Raw genomic sequence first — 20,038 nt, forward strand, 5'->3', positions numbered from 1 at the left:
AGTCTTCTAAAAAAAAGCATGAATTTTCTTTGTTCAGCTTTGTGTATACAAAATTTGTGGTGTCCAGCAGTGATGGCTTTTAGGGCTGCTTAGGAAATACCTGTTCCTTTATCAAGTCTCTTCAAAAAGGCTTGAAGTGTTGTTGTCCTATGTAGTTTACAATATCTTGGGTGTACTGTGTGATAAGCTGCCCACTGCCATAGCCCACAGCCATATTGCCTGGGCTGTTTAAAAGGGGCAAGAGGTGCCCAGGGACTCCTCGGTGTAGATGTGTTGACTCTGGATCAGCACTTGTGTTTGGCATTGACCCATCTGCACACTGGGCTGCCTTCAAAGCAGCAGCATGGAGACCTCAAGTCAGCTTTATCTGTGCACAGCAGCTGAGTTTGAGAAATCTTCCCCTGGGTGTTCGTGGACCTCATTCAAAACCAAAACCTTTGGGTTCAGAAGCTCTAGGCAGTTCTGTTGTCTGTGTTGCACTTAGCTCAGTATAAGTGGGTTCTGATTTACCCATAAGGGCAGACAGTGCTTCCCTTCATAAGAAACCACCAACATTGGATTAGTACGGCATAGCAGCAGGAGAAGTTTGTTCCTTAATTAGAAACATAACTCTTACTTACTTAGCAGGTCTTGCCCTGCTAAGTTGGAAGTAACCTATGTGCTGTTATAAACTCTGGTAGGAGCCACTTTGACCACTGGCTGGGCTAAAGGCGGTGGTAGAAGTACATCACTGTTCTCCACATGCTCCCCACTGTGGAAAGTCTGCCCACTCCTTACCCATGGAAGTCAAACGTTTCCTCACAAGGCCCCTACCCACACAAGCATCTTCAGTCAGAAACAGACCTCTTTATTACAGAGCTGTTTTACAGGATAGCTTTAGGAATAGTTTAACCAATAAAAACCACTTGTGAAGTGTTAGAGACTCATTGCTTATACCGAATCAGAGCAGGAAATTACTTTCTTCTTAGGATATGCTCCTCTCTATTTACAATTAGGCAAAGCTATGGTAGGTGTGTTTGCTCAGTGAGACAAGAAGTTACTGAAATTACAGGAGAAAAGGAGATTCCTCATTCTCTTAAGAATCAACAGTAATTAAACTACACTGTGAAAAGGCTGTGTTCTTGTCATCCAGCTCTTGCTGAGTGTTCATTAAGAAAAAAGAACAGAAAGAAAAGCATCCAAAACAGACTTAGATTTTTGCAGAATACATCAATTCATCAAATGTAACACACAAAAGTAACAGAAGCCACCTGTTTTCACTTTGTCCCTAAGAAAAAGGAGATCTGCATTGTATGAAACATGGAGCAGTGAGTGCAGGAGGTCCTGCAGGTGACTCTCGGCAAATGAGTTGGACAAAACATTTTTAGCAGGAAATGGCATATCCCTCTCTTTTTCACTTTCAATCCAAGCATTTGTGTTCATTATCTTTTGTATAACTTCAGCCTGCTAGATGATAAGCCTCACCTACAGCAACCTTGTGTCAGATTATCTGCATTGTAGAATTTTGTTGGGTTTTAGAATTCTTTCCAGGGTTTATATTAATTGGCTTGTGTTTGGTTTGGAACCTAATGATGAAAATGGTCATGGGTTATCACTAAAGAGCTCAAGATAAATTTCATTCTCACTCCAGCTGAGGAGGTAATGACCATGACAAAAACTTTGCTTTCTTGTGGTCTCCTGCTTAGGTACAAACTTAATACTGTTGTTAAATGGTGCTTTACCTTGTGAGTGCCACATCAGTGCATGTTGATCTCATCTGTATTGACTGGGTAATTAGTGCCTCTGGTCAGCAGATTATGCATTCATTCTCCATGTTCTCCTCTCTTGCTTACTGATACTGAAGTGTTTTGAAACTTTACTCTCCTCACACCCTTTAAAACACTGGAACATTTTCAGGTATTTAGTAGGTAGCTGTCCTTAGCAAGATGATTCAAACACAAGTTTTCATAAATGCCAGGTTCTGATGTGGCACATCCCAGTCTTTGCCTTATATACATTAGGTGTCTCTGCTAGGGTGCTCCTAAAACTGCAGCTGATTCTTGCCCTAATATTTGAAAGCATTATATCTCCAAATATCAAGACCTCATAACTCAGACTGCTTATACTTTGTTATTTTAATTAACCTAATGGAATGGAATAAGTAAAAGAAAAACATAAAACATTGCAATCGGGCAGATCATTAACTGGCAAAACTTCAGCAAAGTTGCATTAGTTTACAGGATGAGGCCTTTAGATGCTGGAGAAATTACCTCTGAAAAGACTTTATGCTACCTACATTATGTATGTAATTGTTTGCTGTACAATAGCTGCTAATTAATCATTCAAAATCATTATTAGCAATTTATAAATCATTAACAATATTACACATTTGCACTTCTTGATCTTTCCTTTTGACATCCTTTGATTGACATCACTGAAGCATGTATTGTCACTCTGAAGCATGCATAGTTACATAAGCATTAATGTTACAAAATCTGCTTTTCATATCTGCTTAAAAACCACAGCTATCTTTCTTGCTTCATAACTGTGGCACTGGAACCTGTTGTACTGGATGGTAGAATGAGTTTGTCATTTGATTCCCCAGAGATTCCCTTCAGTCCTCCTGTAACATTCAGGTGACTCCACAGTGAACACAGCCAGCACAGCTATGCAGGGTGTGTTTGTTTGGTGTCTCTGTGCAGTTCTGGTCAGGTTTCCCTGGGGGCACAAAGCAGTTCAGCAACAATACTGAAATGACATATGCTTGAACTAGAAGCACATGGCACCAGTAAAACTTCATCCTTAGTGGTTTGGCAGTGGATCATTTGGGAATTAAGGATGAAAGCAACAGATGTTATGCATTCGAGCACCTGGATAAAGAAACGAAACTACATATATTAAGCAAAATGGTGAAACTTGCATTTGTCTGTGATGTCCCATTCTACTCAGATAAGGTACTGTTTGTTTTTAAATGGAAATATGGCTTGGCATAACATGACAAAACATAAAGGCCCTTGTAGCCATGTTATATCTGGGTCAGATGTATTTGATGTTCTTACTTTGATCTCCTGTCTAATCAGTGTGTTTTCAGCTTAGATCTGGAATCCATGTCTCTTGTAAACATGAACAATTCCCAGACCTTTTGATCTGCAAAATGACTCATTCTTCCACAACTCTACTCCAGGACAGCAGAGAGAAGTGATTCCTCTTCATAGGGGTTTCTTTGGCAGGCTCCCCTGAGACATATAAAACTCTCTCCTAATAAAACTAAAGAGGCTAAACAAGGTCTTCACTGGATCTCTAGGAGCTGTTTCTTTGACATTCTTCCCCTGGCTTTCCTCAGGACTTAAAAACTAGGATAAAGTTTGCTATGATGGCTGGACTAATTTACTGCATTACCTGGAATTTGTTGGATAAGGAAACTGGGTCTGTAAAGTAAGAAAGGAAATAATGGATAGTATAGAGGCTGATGAATTCTGAAGGAAGGAAACAAACGGTAAGAAAGTGCAAGACCATGAAAGTGCAACATAAGGCTGGACAGAGGGAGAGCAGAGACAGCAGAACCAAAGCAGCAGGTGGAACTCTGCGATGGGCGAGGCAAGGGCACGAGGGGAAGGACTGAGGTGCCCTGGGCCAGGGTGTTGCAACTGGCTGAGGAGTTTGGACAAGAAATTAGAAATCTGTACTCCTGGGATCAAGACCTGTGGGTGGAGAGGAGAGATGGGAGGTGAAAGTGGAGCTAGGCTTCCTCAAGGGCCAAGGCAGGAGTAACTTAACTCCTTACTGCCCAGCCTTCTAGGAGGAAGAACAGGACCAGCCCAGGGGGAAACTAGGAACAAACTTCAGAGGCAGGGGTGTGGAAAAGACAAGACTGAGGCCAGCCCAGATGGACTGGGAGACCTAGCAAAAATGGATGAGAAGTGGTGACCACTAAAAACATTCTTCACCATATGACTACTCTCCTGACCTTCACCATGCATCCTCACCACTTTTTGTGGTATGAACTGGTCCTGTTTCTTTCAGAGCTCATTAAAATCTCTCACTCTCTTCTATAAATTTAAAGGATTAGGTTTTATATTAAGCCCCCCCACATAAGTCTTAGTAAAAGTGTGAAGGTTAATTTCAATTGCAAGAGATATTTTTTTTCCTTTGGAAGCTTACAGCCATTTTGGAAAAACATTTTTCCTCACCTATCTCTATCTCATTCAAACTGCAAGTACTAAATAAGATATGAATCTTACTAAAAATAGGATGACACTGTGTAAGGAAAGACAATGCCAATGCACTTACAGGAGTCTGAATTACAATATTCCTTTTTACTTTGCCCACAATTTCTATTTCTGTGTGCTGCTTCTATGGTGCTTCTTTTGTGTGATATATTCAGAATATGGGTAGGAGCTGTGAGCTATTTTTGGTATGTGATACTACACAGGCAAGCAATGGATCACGTTTATGAACAGAGGAGGATTCTGCAGAAGATGTCTCATTAGGTGCTATCAAAAGTATGCAACTCACAAATAATGTGAAATGAAGCAGCCTTCCAAGACAGAAAGGCACAAAACCTGTTTGTGTTGTAAGCAGACAGAAACAGAAAGCAATGCTGTATTTTTCTAATTGATGGGTGCAGTCCACCTTCTAAATTGCTTATTTTGACACAAAGTCACCACAAAGGCACAAATCTAATGTTTTACTTTTGTTTCCCAGTTAAATTTCTTTCTGTTTCTTCTCTTCTACTAGAGGAAAAACCAGTGTTTATGCATCATTTCTTTTATGTGCTTTTACCTAAAAAGCACTTACTGAGCAGTGCCAGAAAGGTATGATGAGTGATCCTCGAGTGTTTCAGTATCTGGGACCTGTTGCATCCAGGGGGTGGTAGAAATCTAGGCTGATGAGTTTCCTTGGCATGGCTTTCACATCACACACAAATCCGTGCTTAAAATATGCTCTGTGGGCCACAGCAAGGCACCCCTGCTGCCATTTGCCTTGCTGAAGGTGCCACTTGCTCATCAGGTCATTTTTAGCTTTTGGCTGGAAAACTGCTGGGCTTACTGAAAGGCTTGGGGAGTTCCCTGGGTGTTTTCCATCGGAGAAACCTACATCCTGTTATTGGGGAGTTTTTCGACTTCCCTTTGCAAAGTGAAAGAGTCTGGGAATGCAATGTTTGTCTGTTCTGATCTCTTTCTGGCTCACGTCTATCTATGAACAGCAAATGCCTAAATAAAAAGGAAAAGCTATCTAGTAGGGTGCTGATTTAAAAACCAACACAGATGGAACAGCACTAAGAAGTCTGTATGTAGACGTAAGTATATGCATGCATATAAATGTATTAAACACTGTGTGTGATGGATCCTAAAATAATCATCCTTCAGGCCAAAGCCGTTTACATTCCTGACTGAAGATTCCTTGCATGTGCCTATCTTTACGTGTTTCTACACGACACACACGAGTGTATCCGTCTGTATAATCGTGTCGCACACTCCTGCGGTGGGACCTTTGCTGCTTTGCAGCTGAGGTCTCCGGGGAGTGGCGCGGCCGCCGGAGGGAAGCGCGGCTCCATGCCAGGGCCGCGGCTTGCGGGGCTCACGGTGCGGACTTTTGGTTGCTAATACGCGTTTGTTTAATGTTGCGTTGCCAGGTCTGGCCTGTGTCTGTGATAAGTCCGCAGAGGCAGGAGCCGGTTGTGCTTGGAGCTTTCCCTTTCACCCAGTCGGATGGCGGAGGGCACGGACGGGGTTTCGGCGAGGAGCTGCTGCCCCCGCACCAACTCCTGACTGCGCAGCTGGAGGGCAAGGGGGTCCCCAAAGCCCCTCCTGTCCCCTCGACCTTTGCTTCTAGAGACCTACAAGTGCTCCAGGGGTGTTCACAGGGAAACCTGCTAAGATCTGGTCAGGCGAAAGTGTAACCCATGCACATCCCCATCATTTCCGTAATGCCAAGACAGGTATATGCGCACTTGGTTTCACAAAGAGCCCGTTCAATGATACTTCTTTAAATGGTAAAGAAACTGCAATTTTGTTTTTTATGGAAAGGAGAAAGCTTAAACTATGCATGCATTATCTGGATATATTTAGTATATAGCATTCCCTCATGCAGTTATGATATTTGTTCAGAAACAGTGGCTAAAGTAAGCTTGGATTCTGGATAGAGCTGAGACACCTGGTTTGCATCCACTGTTATTTTCATGTCCTGTATGTTTATTAGAGACATGTGACAGTATAAAAGAGTAAACCCATGTGGATGAAGTCCTTTGTTTCCCTTGGGGCCAAGAGAAGGGTTCTGAGCATAGAGATACAGTAGTAAAAGCAATAATACCTTTACCATTTCTTTTCAGGATAAATACTACGATCTTCCCCTTTTTGTGGGATATTTTGTTATGGCTGAGTATAGTGCCAAGTCCCTGGCATATGGTTCAAAAACGCTGAAAGTCTTGTCATCTTCCCAATTCCTCACAGCTTGCTTTACTGTACTTTTTTGGTATACTGTTCCCTATAATTCCCCAAAGCTCTAAAAATGCCTTGAAAACTTTAGGGAATAGTCCAGCTTATAAACCAGTGGAGTCAGTTAGGAATGATTTAAGTTACTCTGAGTAAATCTTCCATCCTGCTTTAAAACTCATAATCTTATGTTTTTCAAGCATTTGTGAGATGGAGAAGCATGCTGATAGCTTTAATGTATTTAACTGCCTCTGCACTCTCAAAATCTCAGATGAGCAGCAAAGCCAATGGCCAGGCTCCAAGAACACCCTCCCTGCCCTCAGATCATACTGGAGATTTGTTTGTTTGTAAAAATCAATTGGAAGGCTTCTTCATCTGAGCTCTGGCTGAGTTTGATTTATGTGATGGGTAAGGTGTCTGACCATGAAGCTTTCAAAGGGTCTGGAATAACTGTGGGAGCTCACAGTGTACACTGGTACTGGGTTGGAGTTTGATTTATGTGATGGGTAAGGTGTCTGACCATGAAGCTTTCAAAGGGTCTGGAATAACTGTGGGAGCTCACAGTGTACACTGGTACTGGGTTGGAGGCTCCCAGTCAGGAGCTGGCTGACAGGTAGGAGCCTCTCTGCTGGGGTAAGGGACCAATAAACAGGGACTCCCATTCTCTCTGGTTTGTGCAGTTCTAATCTGAGTTGTATTCAGAGAACCAAAGGTACTGGAGAAATCTGTGAGATTATTTAGGAGCTTCTTAGAAACCAGATGATATAAGAAAATCAGCTGGAAATGCCTTTTCTTAACAAAAGAAGGAAATAAAAAAAAACAAAACCAAAAACAACAGGGGATTGCAGGTCAAAAGTGCAGTGTCATAATAGGCAGCAGTGTGTCCAGGAAGGGGAAACTAAGGACAGTCTAGGAACAGCTCTTATAAAAGCAGTAGGATAGGGAGCCCTCTGAGCTCCAATTTATATAAGGAAGTTCCAGAAGGCAGGAAGCAAACACTGTGGTTCAGCCACAGTGAGAAACAGAGCTTTTGTGGCTTTCTGTGGTCACCTAGGGTGACTTGACATTTTAAGTAGTGATGGGGATTGAGGTGAATCACCCCAGGTAGAAGGAGAATGAAAACTCCACAGTCATGCAGACAACATCCTGGCCTCATGAATCCAGCTGGAAATATGCTACTTCTTGTACTTCCAGATATCATCATTTTCTCTTTCCTGACAGGGCTTCAGAGTCATCATCAGGTGTCATGGTGGCTTTAAGCTTACACCAACCAACCACACTACAAAGAAACTTCTGGGTAACCAGGGTATAGTAGAAAAGTTCCAACCCCTGGCTTTGAACAGGTGCTTTGTAGCCTGTGCTGTGCACATCCCACTCCATCCTACTCATATCCACGCTAAGCAACATGGACCACTTCCCTTTTTTCACTTATTTATCTTTATGTCTTTTTATTGGGTGATTTCTCTGCTGCTTGGTTACATATTTGTGTTGGGCTGAATAATTGTCATGGTTGGTTTCTTGCTTGTTTGTCATAATTGATCTCGTTCATTGAATAAAATATTAAAATTAATATCAGGAAGAACTGAGGTGACTACAGAGTAGGTTTTTCATGTCCTCATTTTCATTTGCTGTTTGACTTTGGTCTGCCATGAAGGGCCAGTTGCCAGTGATTGTATCTGCACACACACACACATGTACATACACAGATACAATGAGCTCTTTCATTGTCAGGCTTTACAAGTAAATGGAGGGTTCTTGTGTTCATACAGTTAGTTTGGATTCATTCATACATGCTTTTGAATGCTGACTGTAAGCTGCTTCATGACCTCAGGTGTCACACAACATCCCTCTTACATCCAATAGTTAAGGACCAAGCTGCTGAAGCATCTCCGTGTGAAGTGGATTTCAGAGTCTTTGCAAAAGAGGCTTTTGCTGAAAAATTCCATAGAAGTATGCTCCAGTAAATATTACCTTTAGTTCAGATAAAAGTATGAAAGGCTTCATTTAATAGTATTGCAGAAGTCATGTAGTACTGAAAAATGTAGGAGTCCTAGAACTTGTTTAGAGCAGTTTCTTTAGCAGGTTGAAAATTTAAAAGTATAAAAAAATTATTGCACATAAACACTCCTGTATAAATAAATTTTGTAGTGCAAGAGTTCAAGAAAGATCAAATTCAACACAAGTTCATTATTTATATATAAATGTTGATTTAAAAGTGATGTCAATTTAAAAGTGATATTATAGCCAAATCATACCACTGTGGAAAGACAGGGGTTCTCTTGCTTATCATGTTTCACCAAATTACTTGCAGTGAGTTGCAGCATGTATAAGCAACACCCAACTTAATAATTTTCAAGGCAGAGTGAAAAATACAAATTTTATAGCTGATAATCACAAAGGTTTGGCCTGGGGAGTGAGAAATTACCTAGATATAGGGTTAACTGAGGACATAATTGCCAGGCACACTATCATACCAGTAAAATGTGTGTATGGAATAGAATGATTTCAATTTGCATATTTGGCGCTGTTTATTTTCTCGTTCCCTAAAGCATCGAGGATAGACATTTCATACCAACCAAATGTCATAAAACTGGCTCCTGCCTTGCACTGGCATGCTGTAAAACATGTATTTTAAACCCTACCAGCAGCCTCCCTTCTGCTCTGTGAGCACAATGCCAGCTGCCACCGGTCAGCCTGATCTTGCCCACGCACGGAGCAGTTGCTGAGTAGGAGGAAGGCCAGCAGCTGGGGTAAGCGTGTGCCCAGCCCAGAGCCAAGATAACATTGCTGCAAATTTATTTAAATGTAATGGCTGATATGACTAAAGCTATCTGGAGAGCAACTATCAGTCAGCTATCAGACAGCAACTTCTAACCATGTTGGAGATACATACAGGGTGTGTATATTTAATGTGAATCTGATGGCTGTGATCTCATACCCTCTCCCTGGCCACTTGGGAACAGGAGATCATTGATAGTTAAAGTCAAAGTAATGAGTGTGAGGTGATAAGAAAACGTGGAGGAAACCTATATTCATTACATGAAAAAATATGATAGAAACAAAGTTCATCTGACACCAGTTGCTCAAAGAATTAGCTGTTTAAATCTAAGGTGCCAAAATGCAAGTTTATTTCATTCTAGAGTACAATGATGTGCATCTGGTTACAATTATCTAAATATAGATCCTGTGTAATTTTAATTGCTTGTGAGACATACCACCTGCTGTTCCAAGAAACGTGAAATATTTTGCAAATTCAGTGTCATATGCAAGCTCTGTTCTACCTCCAAATGGCTTGAAGTACCTAAGTTCTCTGAAGTAGCACAAGAACCTACAAGTATTCCTTGAATACTTTATATCATTTAAACACCAAGACATCATTGTCTTAATCTAAAACTACATCCTACTCCCAAAAATTCAGTGAAATCCATTAAAAAAAAAACAGACTTCAAAGCTTCAGCTTTGCAAGTATCTATCACTATGAGTAATAGCTATCAGTATCATACTGGGTTAGTAGTGATGAAGACTTTGGATAGGCTTGAACTAAGATGGAGGACAGCTGATCTCATTATTCTTTGAAAATATGAAGGAGTTAGATTTTTGCTTCCTTGAATGGCTGAGATAAAAAAAGAGCCTCACAGCTCTTCAAATTTGGAAAATAAAAAATATTGCTTTATTTATAATGATGAATGGAACAATGTAGTGTTCTCACACCTAATAAGATGTCATCAGTTACTGAATCCAATCTGGAACCTGGAGATGTTACTGGAGTCCTCTCTGGAACCTGTTTTCATGCAACATTTCATCCAGCAAGGACAAAAAATCCTGCAAGATCTCCTTGAGTCTTAAGCTTCTTTCTGAAATATGGAAATTTTTGAATGATAGCAAAATGAAGGTTGAGATTTTTTTCCTGGAAAAAAGAACATCTATTGCCACAACCTCATGGAAAATGGCCTCTACAATGAAGGAGTAAATCCTTGCCCACATGAGAAGTCCTCTCCTGCATAGCAGTGTCAGTGAGCACTAGTGCAGATGTAGTCTGTTCTGAAGTGGATCATTTCTTTCAAGGGGAGCTTTACACTTTTGCTTGGGTCACTTTTGCTTCTGTGTCTTCTCTCCATTGGTATGGCTTTTCACTACATGTAGTAGTAAGGACTGGATAATTGAGGGTTTCACTGCATACTTGCTTTTCCAGGTCATTCCTGAATATATTAAATAAAACTAGTTCCAGTATCTTGTACCTGGAGATACTCCAATATTTTATCCATCCTATAAGTGAAACTTAAGCCCTATCTTTTGCTTTCTGTCTTTTAACCAGGTCTCAAACTCTTAAGTAGTGATTCTTCCAGAATAGTGGCATCTTGATAACCTTTGGTGCCAGAGAGCTTTTAGTTAACTTTGTCTGCACTTCTTGTTGTATTACTATGTATTTATTCCATCTGACCTAAATTAAGATAGTCAAATTTCTGTGGCACATGCTAACACTCACCAAGCAATCATAATATCCTTTTTCATAGTTCCAGGTGATCAACTACCTCTAAAATATTTTTAAATCTGTAAAATCTGCTGTGCTGTAAAAAAAAAAAAAATTAATATGGCACAGAACTGCCCAGATGTCACTCTTGACAGGTCTCAGACACAGATATAGGCTTGGATTCCATCAGGAAGTACAAAGGAAAGGAGGAACTCGGGGTGTCCTGATCCCCAAATATGCACATGAGCATGTCTGCTGGAGGTCATCTCATTGCTCTGTGATGGTTATGGAAATTCCCAGTTTGAGCCAAATATGGTTTAAGAAATTTAATTATTTTAATTTTAATAAACATGGTGCTACTTCTCACTGCCATATCTCCATTGAATGCCACAATGTCTGTTCTGGATGTTGTGTGGAACCACACATAAAATATGCTTCATGGTATCCATTATGACACCTTCATTTCTACTGCAAAGGATTGGTAACTCCAATCCTTTGACATGAGAAGAGTCTTATCCCTCATTATTTGGTTTTATCAGGATACTGTCAGGTTTTTGTGCAGCAGCTGATTTCTTAGGATGGGCTCCATGTATATACAAAAGCAGTCACCCAGCCTTGGTAGAGCAGACCAGTCACCTGGGTGTAGCCAGACTCCAACAAATCTCATTATTGGTTCATTCAACCATATACACAGAAAAAAGAATATTTCACACTGGTTTTTACCTTATTTAAGAGCACTTCATAGTCTGATATTGCTGTTTTAATTTAGGACATTTAGTCTATAGTAACTGATGTTATTGCTTATATGGAGTTAAACCTTCAAAAAAACCATGTTTCTAGCTATGAGGTATAGGGTATGTATTTTTATTTTGCGTGGTGTGCTTAGTAGGTGGCAGTCTGTCTCTTCCTCTCTAAATGTTCCTGAGTTATTGTCATGAAAACGACTCTTCTAATTCTGTAGAAGAGAGAAACAAAATGTAATTTTTACCCTGGCAGAACTTTGGGATGGATGAAGCAATTTACTGAAGTGTCTTTAAAAAAAGTTTCACCTTGGGACAGAAAATAGAAAAGAAAGATTTAGCCTGTTGCAAGATTCAGGGGTGCTTACCCCTCTTTACTTATGTGCCTATGTAGACAAAATAATAAAACCCCAGTATTTCCTAAGAAATCACCAGTGTGCTATATAGTTTCTAACAATGCATCTGAGGGTGCTGCACAGCCCCATTATCCAAATGTCTACAAGCTTCACAATATTCAATGTTTTTTCTTATTCCATCCCTGCTAAGGAGAGAATGCCTCTAAGGAGAGAATGTGAACAGAGAACCAAAAGACTTTCAAAGCACTGCTGAACAAAGACACAGCACTGAACTTGAACATCTGAGCTTGTTCCTGAGTTTGTCCCAGCACACAAGCTGCTGTGGCTCAGCCCTGTAGCTGTGGCCCTTTGCCCTCCCTGCTGCAGGAGGGGATACATCAGTCTGACACCATCAGCAGCCCCCCGGACTGGTGTGTACCTGCTTAGACCTGTTCATGCAGGCATCGGTCTCAGCTAATTCTGAGCAATGCCAATTGAACCACACAAAGCACAGGGACTGCAGAACTCAGCCAGGGTGCTCAGTTCCCTGGGCTCTCCAGGTGACAGTGCTATGCTCTGCACAACCACACTTCCTGCACTTGCAGGGGTGGTCAAAGCTCTGTGGCTTGTGCCTTGAGGCTGGCTGGGATAGCTAGTGGGAGCTTGCTGTCACCTGCTTTAAATCTAAGCAGATTTTGTAGCAAATTAGACCTGTCTATCACACAGTATTGTGTTCAGCACAGAAAAAACTCAGCATTTTCCAAATCACGGCTAAAAACAGATAGTACTGCAAGACTGTAGATGTTAATCAGAAACAGAGAAATATGGTTTAATATTCTTCTCATCCTGGTGAGATTCAGATTGTCCTTCCCAGGATATTGCACTCCTTGGCTGCCTACAGACAAGACTGTGGTGATGGTCATTTACTCTACATCCAAAATGTGAAACTGATGAGAGAATAGAAAGCAGAAAAGTGTCTAAATTTACAGGCTACTATTTATAGGTACATCCTTGGCAAGGAGAAGGCCTCATTTCTGCTTCCTGCTTCCACATTGATCTGTGTGCTTGATCCAGTGACCTATAATGAGGCAAATTCAACACGTGGCAGGGCAGGGCTTTTATGTTGTATGAGGCAGTCATGGCAAAGTGTAGAGAGGGGTGATGTTAATCAATAGTCACCATGACTTCTAAATTGTTTTTCTCAGTCAGAGATTGGTGAGATCGGAGATTGGTGCTAAATTGCTGCTAATTGGTCCTTCCCATATGGGAAGAATGGACGAGTGTTAAGACATAAGAATGAGGTGAGAACAATAGGTTAGAACATGAAGGCAGGTGCTGAGGATGCTGGAGGATGGAGCTACTGCTGCAGGTAGAGGAGGCACTGGATAAATGGGAAGCTAGAGCCAAGATGGAGCTCTATCTCTATTTGCAGAGAGAATGGACTGTGCCAACATGAGGAACAGCACAGTGGGGAACTGTTTCTTTAAGTGCAAGATGAGAACACTGACCTCGCCGATGTCTGAGGAGAAACCTAATCTTTTTTAATCATTTTTTAGTATATAAAGCATTTTATTTGGGAGCTGCTTATCTCAGGCTGGGTCATATAATGGTAGTGTTTCTGCTCTCTCTCCTCTGTGTTGGGTCATGTGAGAAGGATCTGTCCATGATGCTGCTATCCCAGCTCTGGAGTCTTCCAGTGGTTTCTTGGCATTTAGGATCTCACTTCCAAGGTTGTTGCCCCATCTTCTGTTTGTCTCTGCACCCCACAACCACTCTGAAATCATGCAGGAAGCTTTGTCCCTGTGCTGACACAGTGCTGGAGGCAGCAGGGGCAGGTGGGCACTACACAAGAGGTTTTCATCCTGTAGAGCTTGATATGCCATGAGGCTGCATGAAACTGAAAGGAATTCTCATCTCCAGATAGGATTTTCCTTGGACCTGTCCATTTTTCAACATAAATAGAAGTCCTTCAAAACAGAATCTTATCTTGGAAAAACTTAAGAGGTTTCAGCAATCAAGGCAAGTGATGTTTAAGATTAATTATGTCCCTGCCAAATCATACTCATGGTGCTACTCATGTATTCCATGGGATCTATTGAGAAAATGGAGTCAGTGAGATCAGTCAGTGAATCAAATGGCTAGTGTCCTTCTCTGGTAGAAAAACAATCCAAAAACATCCTGGCAAATATTATAAATTAATGTTCTTCCCTTTGTTCAAGGAATAGTGCAGGATATGCTGGTGTTTCTCTTTATATGGATAACATTGCTTGCTAAATTAGGAGATTTTTAATAGAGGGATTTGACAGTATCTTGAGTTACAGTCAGCTGTCATTTATTATCTATGATCATAGCAACATGACAAGTTTTTCTTGATATTCTAGACACTTTCAGAGGACATTAGAAAGATATATAAGTTGGGTGAGAGGTACAGTACCAATGAGAGTAGGACTATTAAATCTAGTGATTAAGGGCAGGGATGTGTATTATGACTAGAAGCTCCTATCTCTAAATTGCCAGTGATTGTTTAAACAAAATTTAAGCTAATTTTCTCCTGGTTGGTGTTCACCAAAACATTCCTTTCAGTGACCACCAAAGCCTGAATGAGCAACATGATAACATGATAATGGGTCATCCTGCCAGTTATTCAAACATTCTAAATAAAAAAAAAAGTGAACCTGAAGTGTAATGAAGCATCAGGACTTGACCTCAGATATCATTTACATAAAGAATAAACAGAGTAGTTGGTTTAGGAAAGTTACATAAGCAGTATTTTTCCTTATCACCACACTTGAAATTAGATACAATACCTCAGTTAAAATATGTCAGACCAACTATTTTGAATTGCTGAGTTATAGAATAGACTTGTTTTTTTGTTTATTGTCTCAGGTGGCTGGCTATGATTGTTTCTTTGTACTACATTTCTTAAGTAGTCAATTATAAAAAATAGCTACATTTCACAATTTGCAAATGATTTTATTTCCAAATTATTTATATAATATATTTATATATTTATATAAGATATAATTTATTTATATATTATATTTATATAATATTATTTGCAAATAATTTTATACAAAAGAGTGCTACAGTTCCTTCAGTAATGCTTCCTCAGTTTTCAAAGCTTACTAGGAAATTTTATTTCAGTATTTACTGTTATGCTCCCTCTTTAAAAATTGCATCTGTAAAAAATATTGTGGAACTAAATCACCATACAGAATTACAGTATGGATAAGGTTGGAAAGGACCACAGTGTTTCATCTGGATCAACCTCCCCACTCAAGCAGGGTCATCCCAGAGCACACGGCGCAGAATTGTGTCCAGATGGTTCTTGAGTATCTCCAGTGAGGGAGACTCCAGAAGGTTCAGTAGTGAGCTGTGAGTAACTGAAGCAGTCAGTCAGATGTAACAAAGTCAGCATTTAATTCTTGACTCCTGAGCTTTAACCTGCCGCTATTGAGGCAAGACAAAATTTTAACTGGTGGGCTGTCAGGAGAGCCCTAAGCTAGCTAGCTCTGAGTGATGGCTTTGTCTACAGCCCTGCTAGATGCAGATGCTGACTTGGCCACAGAAGCAGCGTGTTGCTGCAAGCACTGCTCTGAGCCTGAGCTAGCTCTGCCTGGGGCCTGGTTTTGGGGCTGCACAGCCAGCAGTGCTGGTGCTCAGCCTGTGTGCTGAGTATCCCGATGGACTGCCAACATACCCTGCATGCTCTGCTGGCCTCAGACCTTGCTGTTGCAAGTCTGCACAGCTCTACTTGCCTCTGGGTTGTGGGCCAAAGAATGGGCAAGCAAGAGAGATTTGCTGGGCTTTGTTATGGTCTTTTTTTGCCAATGCTCTTTGGAGATCCTATAGACAATACAGCCTTAGCTTATGGAGAGCTGTGGTGAAGGACACCTCCATGGCTCTCTGTCTATATGTTGATACTGACCTTCCTATGTAGTAGTCATTCTTTAACACACTAACTATTCTCCCTTGCTTTACAATTTGGTTAGTCAGAAATTTTTAAAAGTAGATCCTCTTCATAATCACAGTGCATCAGAGAAGAGTCACTACCTTCCTTCTTTCAACTTTGAATGAATCACAGAATTAATCTTGGACACCTAGAAAGCTGTATTTCTAAATATCAGGAAACTATTTAAAGCCTGTGTTCAGCTGTCATGTCCTTATGGAGGTTGTGTAGCTCTGAAATGTTGAAAAAATGCACTATTTGAAAATAAAAGCAAGTTATAGCACACCAGACTGCAAGCATCTGAATTGTGAAGGCTGGATGCAAAGCTTAGAAAATAAAGAGTGGAATTTCATGCTGACAACTCTCAGGCATTTTTATTCAAATGTTTCATTTAGGATGATTTTAAACCTCCATGACCAGTGCCAACAAAATAAGTAAATAATTGCAGACAGTCTATGGGGATGCCGCTGTCTTGGAGAATGATGAACAAATACCCACATATCACATTCCCTGGGGTCCCAGCTTGTCCTCCACCCTCATGAGACAGGCTCTGTGGATTTCTGAAGTGGTTTCAAAGTGAGGCACTGACTCCTGATGGTGTACAGATGTGACTTCCTTAAACATTTGCAAATGTGCCTATGTTCACACACCCAGATGTGCACATTCCCATACCTCTGTGATTAGTCCTATGGCCTGATTGGCAAGACACTAAATCGGTTTGTAAGACATTTCTTCTGGTCTCTCCTCAGAGCTGGTAAATCCTTAACACCACTGAAGCAATTAAGAGAGGCTTCCATGCCTTCACACCTAGGGAAAAATATGGAAGATGGGGATCTCAATATCAAGCACAGACTTGAACCTGTTACTGCCTATGGGTGTCCTAGCTGAGTATTACCTTTTGGCTTAAACAAGCCCACCATCACAGTGATGGGTTGAAACTATCCCAGTTTCATATTATGAAACTCACTTCTCCCACTTTTTCCTCTACTGATGGTAATAAGCAATTCAACACAACCTGCAATATTTCCTGTCATCAAAACCAGTCACTTGCCATAGGTGTCCATGCAGCACTAGTGTAAAGGGAAGGACACAAGCAGATCAATAATCAGAAAGGATGGACCTTCCAGGTTTGTATTTCTTGGATGTTTTCTTTCTTACCATTACAATATCCATTAAGTTGGTAATAATGTACACTACAGCTTCTGCGCCAAAGAATTAAGTGGTCTTTTAGATTGCAAGCTCTTGCAATGCTCTTGTATCCTTCTGAAATTGGATACAGGAGAGCAAGTGCTTTATTTGAGCTTGTTAATTCACCTGGTCTAACAGATGAGTTAAAAACTCCAACAATTTCCTTTCTCAGTTAGGAAAAATCCAAATCTAATCTTTGATGTTCTTTCTTATGATCAAACTATGGCGTGACTGGTTACTGTAGACTTTTAGACTCTGTATTTTGGCCTTTTCTTATGTGTTTCCTGTGCTCCAAAACTGAAAAGGTGATGTAAACTTGTTGGATCAGGGATCACATCTTCCATTTAGAATGTAGTACAGTGGTACCTATGAGACACACATTACAAAGTACGACTGTAACAATAGTTGACATTCCAGAAATTTAGCAGGAGTCAACCAGATTTACTTTTCCAGACATTTCTCTCCTCTTCCAGCTTTTTACTTTTGAAGTGCTTGAGTTATTCTCTGACTTAATGCCAAAATAATCCTGGGTTGATAAGAGAAATAATTTCTGGATTTGTGAGAAAGTTGTGTGCTAATTTATGGGAAATATTTTAGAAATGGCCTCACCATACTTCTGCTCTTTGACACTGCGAATATAGAAGCTGTTTGTTTTCTCTACAGTAATCAGGGATACATTACTTAAAAATTTCAGGAACTTTCATGTGATCATTTCAGTTAATAGAAGAGAAAAAGACATTTATAAGTTTCAGTCGCAGTGTGATAATAGAGTTTTTCAATTTGTAAATTCATTTGGATAATCTGGGACTCACTCCCTTTTGTAAAAATTTATCAATCTGTGCCAGTGCCTAAAATAAATGTACATCCAGTCAAATAAATTTCTCTAAGGATATGGAAATGTCATGGATTTTAACTAAGTAAGTTCAAGACATTTTACTTGAATTACTATAATCTCTGTGCAATACCCTCGGTCACAGGGCTAATCTAGATGATTTTTATGGGAACTTTGCTTCATCTTTTATTTTTCTACTAAGCCAGTAGAAATTAGTAGTTTTATTGTGAGGTGACTCAACAAAAATCAGACAGTGTTAATCAGTGGGACAAAATCCTCTTTTGCATTAACATGTGTCCTGAAAAAAAGCAAAAATAGCATAAAACTTCATTAGCCCGTTGCCATGACATTGGAGTTTACATCACCCAGCCTTCTTACAGGATTATCTTTCTGGTGGATTTTCATAGAAAGCTTTCTTCAAGAACCTGTCTTAGATGAAGCAAAGAGAAGATGGTATTGACACCTAGCCATGAGCAAACCCAAAGGTCCCTGCATGGAAACTCAGCATTAGACTGTGGTTACCCAGGTTGACACATGTGCTGTGTCATGGCTTTACACAAAATGTCTGTTCTGCTGCAGGGATTGACAGGTCACTGATTTCAGGATACGTGATCCCAGCATAAGTTAAAACAGGATTCTTTAATGGGCACCTGTTGAAGAAAAGTTTCCATATGAAGTTAGAATAAACAGATCTACTGATGTATGTTACCTCCCATTTGACACCTTTCAGATCCTACTCCCAGAACATTACGTCAAAAGTCAGGCAGCTGAAGAAAGACAGGCAGCAGAACAGCACTACTCCAGTCATAGGAAGGCACATAACAGTGGAGGACTTTCTTCAGTGGCCTTGTGTGAGCATTTTCTCTTGAAGATGGTTCACATGCCCCACATGAAAAAAACTGCGTATGTTTGAGGTGTCAAAAACAGTTGACAGACCAAAAACTATTCTTGGTGCAAACTCTCCTACTGACCTCTGCAGTATTTTGGGAGAATAGCTTGACTCCAGGGATAAAAGAGTCTGCTATTTACATTTGAATTGTATTTGAAATGACATTGTATACACAGGAAATGCAGAGAATAACAGCAAGATTAGCAATAGAAATAATTTCATATTGTGTCACATAAAGGGCCTTGGACACTGTGGACTTTGATTTCCCCTGTTGTAAACAGGATCACTGATGAGCTTCAGAGCATTTTGACCCAAGAGCTGGAAAGATGAGCTCAGATTTGGATCTAGTTTCTGGTTTTGGAGGTAGTAATAAAGCTGTGTATTCCCACCTCCTCTTTCTCTTTTCCTGGTTTAAAGATGGAGCAACAGGATGCAGGCTGTAACAATTACCCCTTTACCTGGCTACAGGAGCAGGAACCTTTGGGATAAGGAGAGAGTAGAAGACTTCATGTGATAAATAGTTTAATTCAACTCAGGGCATTTGAGCATTTCTTTTAGAGTCCTAAATTTAGATATTTAAACATCTGAGAAGTGTAAGTTGATAAAATGTAATGACCTGTAATATGTCAGAGTGCAGACTAGGTAATCTGACCTTTTCATTTGAACAAGAGAACTTACAAACTGCATATATTTATTATTAGTATCATTATCATTCAAGTGAATGGTTTAGATTTGTTCTATGTTCTGCTCGTGATTCCCAAGGAGTGCATATATCTTTGGCAGGGAAGTGACATGTTAGGGTTTGGATTGTGTGCATCTGGAGGGTGAATTTCTTTTGTACTTATAAAATACTGGTGGGATGCAGAGTTTTTATATTTCATATATAAATTTATATATAATTTATATATAATTTCATATATATAATTTATGAAATATATTTCATAAATTTATCAGCCAGAGAGACAGAGAAAGAAACAGACAAAATAAAATATGGATTTTTCACCCAAGGATTTGCTAGATCTAACATAAATTTTTAAAAATACTTAAATGGTTTTATGTTCTTCTGATCATAGATTAGAAATGAATACTAACAAGAGCCAAATATATAATGTCTAAAGTCAACATATTAATAAATAATATCTAATTAAATAATGTCTAAAGTGATACACTCTAGAAGAAGAGCCACAGAATCAGCTTGTACTCACAGAAAATTGATGTGCA

General features: G+C 40.0%; 1 long non-coding RNA gene across 1 annotated transcript in view; it reads left to right on the plus strand.

The window, feature by feature from the left end:
* The first annotated feature begins 630 nt into the window (after positions 1–630).
* The window catches only part of LOC144246266 (uncharacterized), a 99,899-nt gene continuing 80,491 nt past the window's right edge, over positions 631–20,038 (plus strand). Inside the window, exon 1 of the long non-coding RNA XR_014951957.1 lies at positions 631–5,278. This is a non-coding gene — a long non-coding RNA (uncharacterized LOC144246266). The remainder of the gene's footprint in view (positions 5,279–20,038) is intronic.

Source organism: Lonchura striata, chromosome 1A (genome assembly GCF_050655825.1).
Source record: "Lonchura striata isolate lonStrDom1 chromosome 1A, ASM5065582v1, whole genome shotgun sequence".
Lineage (NCBI taxonomy): Eukaryota > Metazoa > Chordata > Aves > Passeriformes > Estrildidae > Lonchura > Lonchura striata.